General features: G+C 34.9%; 1 pseudogene; it reads right to left on the minus strand.

The window, feature by feature from the left end:
• Window positions 1-1285: 1285 nt before the first annotated feature.
• On the minus strand, window positions 1286-1664 carry LOC131167437 (uncharacterized; annotated as a pseudogene).
• Window positions 1665-6892: the final 5228 nt, after the last annotated feature.

A 6892-nucleotide genomic window follows, 5' to 3' on the forward strand; every position in this document is an offset into this window, starting at 1 on the left:
TAGTGCAGTGTTCGTTATTTGCAGCTACACTCATCACTTCCTCCCACATATTTTTTTTTGGGTTTGATGATCACTAATTTCTTTTCTTCTTGTTTTTTTTGGGCTGAGGTTGGGGTTGTGTTGGGTGTGGGCGTAAAGGACGTTGGTTAGAGTCGTGTGTATGTGAAGAAGTTGAAAAAAAAATGGTGAAGATGCATTGAAACTCGGTTCTCACATCATATGCAGCACTTGGTGTGCAATCCAGTTGAGTTGAGTTGAGGGAGTCAAATTATGTTATCTTTGATTTGCAAAATCAAATTTAAAATAAATGTTATTTTTAAAAAAAAAAAAAAAGGGGTGTTATTTTAACACAAAAAATTTTCAAGGAATAATCATTTTTAAAATCTGTATGTGAGATTATTTATTCCTTGCTTATTGCATCTTGATTGAAATATCAAATTCTCTGTAGTAATTTATCTTAAAACATTATTTTTATTTCTAATGAATTATTAATAAATAATGGCTATTTTATTTTCATTATTTTCCATTAAAAATGGCACCATAAATGATTCAAAACGGGGTAATTGACTAATTGAGTAGTGTGAGAATGGTGAATTAGCTTGTTCAAGATTGACTTTTCATACTGAAAATTACTGGGCATACCATGCTTGATAAAATGATATATTTAAACTAAATTGCTATTTTGTGTTATAAATGTATATTTATTTATTTAAAGGATATTGAAAATTTGGCTCTTGAATGTGCTAAAGATTTTAGCCCAAGAGCATTTAAGGAGTAGCTTGATTCATTTGCATCCTCACTCAACACGCCAAGAATTGATCCCTTTGAGGGACTAACTACAAAAATTTGAAGCGCAAACAAAAACTACTTGCCTCAAGATAATATATTGAACAATGAGATTATGGTTGGATGTCTTGCTTTCTTTAAGGAGGTTTGACTTCTTTGTGCGTTTGTGAATTGGTAAAGCCTTTGATCAGAACTTTTACAGTTTAAAGCAAATCTACACAAATGAGATAGCACAAAGCCCCACGAAACAACTTGTTTTCTGAGGTGAAACTACATGTATAAAACAATTAATATGCAGAAACAAGAAGACCCTTGGCCTAAAATGACACCAACACTCATTCCAGACTCGCAATGTTGCCATCTGCAATATTTGAAATGCATGCTTCTAATGGACTTCAACCGATCTTGTATGCTTAAACCAACTTGTTTGCTCCTAATGTGAACAAAATCTGGAATATTGTTTGGACTTCAACCAACTTGTATGCTTCTAATGGGCAGATTAAATTTTCACCGGAATCTGAGCCTTTGAACATGAAGCAATGTCTGTTCGATTATATGAGCTTTCCCAATTCTTTCCATGAAAATGCTTAATCTCAACACATCATCTTGGAATATAAAAGGACTCTACGCCACAAACTTTACGGAAAATGTGCTTTGCAGTGTATCTGCCAAAAGTGTAGCAGATTCAAATGAACTCTTCAGAATTTTTCAAAAGCTCAAACCTTTCAGAAGGGATTATGAAGTGAGTGTTCCCCCTCATGGAGCAGTTACTGCAGCTGCAATTCCAAGTTAGGACATGAGTTGGGGCTTGCACTCGCCATTTCACTCTTCTGCAAAGGCATCCACCATTGTTTGTGTATGACCATCTCAGAATCCATCAATTCTATTAACTCAAAAGGATTGTCTTGGAAGTATGCTGCTGCCGGCAGCAATCTGTCAATAAGTTAACAATTCTCTAGGAGCAATTGTAAAAATGAAACACTTCTTTCCCCACCCAAAGACCCCACGGTTATTACTTCTAATCACCATTCAGAGAAAAACGCAACACAAGTTGGGTGGATACCCTGTGGAGTGATTGCTAGGGAAATACAAAGTAAGAATCTCATAAACGCAAGTAGGGTGGATACCCTGTGGACTAAGATTGCTAGGGAAATACAAAGTAAGAATCTCGCAAGTGCACAAAATGATGAGGCTACATCATTTAATCAGATCCAGAAAGTAAGCCTATATTTAACATGCAAATTGAAGGAGTGGCTAAGTTGTAGCATATCAAATCATACAAGACATTGATCAAGCAAAGCATCATATCCACACGACACAATATTTCAAGCAGTTCGGCCTATCTATTTGGCGTACTTCTATGAATCATATAGAATGTCCACTTGTTAGAAAATGACACCATGCACAGTTGGTTGGGAAAGACCTAACACAATCAAAACAACGCTACAAAGATGCTTTTCCTTTTATGAGACTAAAATGAGCACTAAACCACTAATGTAAAAATTCAGAAATGATAAGAAAATTTCCAGCCACTTCGCAAATCCACAAGGTAAAGATTTTGCAGCTGGTTGTTTTGAAGGATTGCCTTTTTCAGACTTGCAAAATGATTTGCCCTGTTTTGATATTCTTTTGAGGAGGTTTCTTATTCTCCTCTCAATAACAATAAAGCAAACCTAATTTTGTTCGTTTGTTTGTTTTTATTTTTGAATGAAATTTGGGACTCATAGGAGGAGGGATTGACAAAAAATTTTAAGTCAAACAACAATTTCATATAAACAAATTTTGAATTCAATGATATCTCATAGCAACATGTGTGGATCTATCATGAAAGGTCCAATTATTTGTGAGATATGTGACACACTAATTGTCACAATTGACAATATATTTCTCATGCTCCAAGCGTAGTGATTCAAAGAACCATTTTGTCAGCAATAATACCATACAAGCATAAGCACACCAAACCACACAATGAATTAACTAGCAAGTATCCACTAGCAACACAATATTTAATGCCACTTGGCACTTCCACTTGGCCTATGTCCATCAGTGAAACAGAAAGTCTGCTAATATCAAATAAAGATGGAGGCTACAATGAATAACAAATCGAAAACCTACAGTGCTGCTAAGAGTGACCAAAAGTCAAAATCCAACACCAAATTGGGCAATGGTAGAAAATGAGAGCCATTGCCGCAATTTAACATATCAATTTATAGAAATTCTTGAAAAGAAAGATCCTAAATGTTTAACCATCATGCATTTTTCTAAATAATTTTATCTGCACGTACAGTAATTTTTCATGGACTTAGAAGGGATGCATGTACAATATGGGCAGGAAAGACTTTCCATCCAAAAAGAAAATCCAAACCAATGAAACCATCCCTGAAGAAAATCTAAACTCACCCCAAAGAGGACCAAAAAGAGAACTCAAAAGCTCTAAGGCCAAGAAATAAAGCCCAACAAGAAAAGAAGAAAACAGGGAAAAAATCACACACAAACACATGCACGCGCGCGCTTGCACGCGCACGTACATAGAGAGAGAGAGAGAGAGAGAGAGAGCTTGTTTCCTAACAACACTATGAAAAGAAGTAAAATTTGATAAGTAAATGATTATTTGGAGGACTGACAGTGATTTTGAAGAATGTGAATACCCTAATACACCAATTTTCATAAGTGAAAAGTAAGGTGAACTCCCAAGAGGGAGGGTGAATTGTGTTTTTAAAATTTCTTTGCTTACGTTGTATTTAAAAATTCCTTTAATCTTAGCAATATATACTTTCAGCAATTTACCAATGACCACAATATTATTGATAATCAATAAAGTTTAACCAAAATTCAATCTCAAGTTCAAATATTTAATATTGATACTCAGCTGATTAAATTCCAAAAATCAGATTAGAATAAAACTCAGATTTCAAATTTAAAAACTCAGATTTTATTCCTTTACTCCAATCAATATAATTTTCAGATATTTGATTTTTTAAAACTTTTAATTGCAGCTGTTTTAGTATTCAAAATCAGGACTTAATGAATTTTGTCAAACCAACCAACTAACTAATATATGCTGAATTTAAATATGCTTTCAAAACAAGATTTCAGTACTCCCCAACGTTTAGCAAGATATAAAAATCATCCACGCAGATAATATACTTGTAGAAAATAGAGTAGATAGAGGAGCTTAGAACCAGATTTTTTACAAGGTTCAGCTTGTAGCCTACGTCCTTGCCCCAAGCAACTGCTGTGAGGATTCCAACTTTTTATTAGACCAAGTTACAACCTCTCTCCTTCTCAAGTGGAGATTCTTCTCTAACAAGAATACACCTTCTCGTTAGCCAACGTAGACATTGGTGTTTGAATTCCTCAAGGGATTAGTCATGTTAATCTTCTTTTGTTCTCATCTCATTAACTCTGATGTGTATTTTCCTCTATATTGGTGCATATGGGAGGCTAAAGTCCCTCCTAAGATAAAGGCATTTATTTGTCTGGTAGGCCATAATAGAGTTAAACCAACAATATGCTGTAAAATAGGACTAGGAGGCCTTCTAAAGATGTCTCTAGATACGTGTCTCATGTGCATGAGTAGTTCAGAGGATGTTCCTTGTTTGTTTCTACACGGTTCATTTTCTTGGGACTAGTGGAATGCATTATTTGGAGTTCATATTCGATTCAGTATCATATTTTTTAGATAATAAAATAAATTTAAGATAGAAATAAATGGATACAAAGTAAAAGAGGACAAGATATCCTCAGAACTAAAGAAAAAATTTACTAATAAAGAGTACAGAAAATAAAAAGCCAAGAAATTAAGACATATGCAGAACTAACTGATGGAACACTTCAAATTTTCCCATTCTCCCTCATCTATCTTTTTTTTATTCTTACCATGATCTAATCTGATTTCATGGCCTCCAAAGCAAACTCAATCCCAACTTATCCAGAGGATCTACAGCTTCACCGTCCAACAATAATATCATAAAACACCTTTTTTTTTTTTAATAATAAAAATAGTATAATAGATAGGGAAAAAAGAAGGTACAATGAGCGGGGACAAGGAGTCCACTCAAAAAAATAAATAAATAAATAAAAATAAAAATAAAAATAAAAACAACGAAAAAAACGAAGATCACACCATGAAACTATACAAGAAAACCCCTTTTCAAACCCTTTCCATCATAATTTACCAAACTCCTAAAACTTGCTAATTCTCTTTGACCCTTGAATTTACAACTTTTGCCACCATCCAAGCGAGCCTCATTTCCTCCAATATCACTCGACTTTAAATCCAGCTTATCCAAAATATCTTGGGCTGCTAAATCCTCCTCGGGAATTTCTCCTACATGAGTAGGCAATATTCCATCCCTACGCTGTGAATTGTTGGCTAAACCATCATTTTCAAAAATAGTCACTCCCTTAGTGATCTGATTCTAAACAGAAGGGGAGAAATCTTCAGTTGTAATGTGAATGGGTAAAAGGCCACCTATGCCTCAGCTATGAAACCATAATCCTTCTTCTATCATACTTGGCTCCGCTAGTGTCTAACCATATAGAAAGTTGTGCATTGCTCCATCCTTGGTTGTTAAGGACGCAATCTATAGCAACTTCGGAACGAATCATAGGTTGTTGAGATTCAATATTATGTCCTGTTAGTGGCTTTAAGAGAAGGGTCTAGTTCTCATAGAAGGCGAGCCTTAATGTGAGTGCAAAAGCATTTCAATATTCTAAACTTTCAAAGCAACAACATAGATTAGAAGTCACATTGAAAAAACAACCTTAGACCAAATGACAAGGGTTTTTTTCTTCTATCATTTTTTGAAAAGGAACATAACAAGATTCCCTTATTTGGGTTTTTACTTAATGGAAATGCTGAACAACAATTGGACCATCAGATCTCATTTAAGCTGGGGAAACTTGAGTTAGTGTTCTTAAAATGTTACTCAGATCAGCCAACCAGTATAAAAAGCAACACCTAAAAGATAAATATCATAGAGAGATCGCAGTCAACCCTTAGAGTCCCATGTGTAGCAGAATAAGGAAAAGACTAGAGATGTTTTATCATGTTTGAGTAGACACATGAATTTACATGCATACTACCAATTGATCATCCTAAGATGCTGCTATACAAATGACAAAGCAATTCCTAATAATGGTTTACAAAATAAAATTTTGTGTGTGCGGGATTAAATGATTTCCTTCCCTTGCAGTAAAAAGACCCATGAAAGGGGCCTTGCCCCCATCACCCTAAGTCTTCCACTCATAAGGAACATTGATATTGCGATAAAGAAATTTACCTTAGGGGCAAAAACACTGCCTGCGATGTTCTGTGCAATGCCCTCAAATAGCAGAGCAGAAACCAATGGGTAACTCTGCAGAAACATCTGATGGATCTACCTTTTTCCTACCAAGATAAGCATCAACCACAGTCATCTGTAATAGGGAAAAGCCTTAAATCATTCAAAACCTAATATTTCAATTTAACCAACTGGTGCACAGAACATAAACAACCCAAATTTGATAAATGCCCAAAAAAAATTGAAGAAAAAAATATTTTTAATGCTAGGAAAATTTTGAACTTAAAAAAAGCAAGTAACAGGCCAAAACAGCGCCCAAACTGCCTACTTTATTCAAGGTCAATGTTCTAGTTTTATCACTGCAAATTTTTGTTGCAAAGCCCATTGTTTCACAGGCTTGAGAGCCTCCGGACCTGAAAATCAACTGCTGTAAAACAACTTTAAATATTAGCCTAGAAGTCTTGCAGAACAATTTTAAATTAGGAGATGCACCAGAAATAAACCAACATATATCAAGGAGAAGGCAAAGAGGATACTTGCCAAGGCCTTATCGGTCATCATTTTTTTCATTCAGTATGCTAGGCTGTCCAAGATGTGCAAAAGAGTTTGAAGAAAACCAGGAAAAAAACTAATAGCAATGTCAATGTGTTCCCCACAAGAAAGGAGTGAAAAAAAGAAAGAAATTCCAGTTAAACATTCTTATGTTAAGGTAACAGCCAGTGGAAGCCCTTTGGGGATGGCAACAACCGCAATGGTGACCTAGAAAATTCTCTACTTAGTCAAATAGAAAAAATATAACATAATCACAAATTAGTCAAATA

Source organism: Malania oleifera, chromosome 11, assembly GCF_029873635.1.
Source record: "Malania oleifera isolate guangnan ecotype guangnan chromosome 11, ASM2987363v1, whole genome shotgun sequence".
Classification (NCBI taxonomy): Eukaryota; Viridiplantae; Streptophyta; class Magnoliopsida; order Santalales; family Ximeniaceae; genus Malania; species Malania oleifera.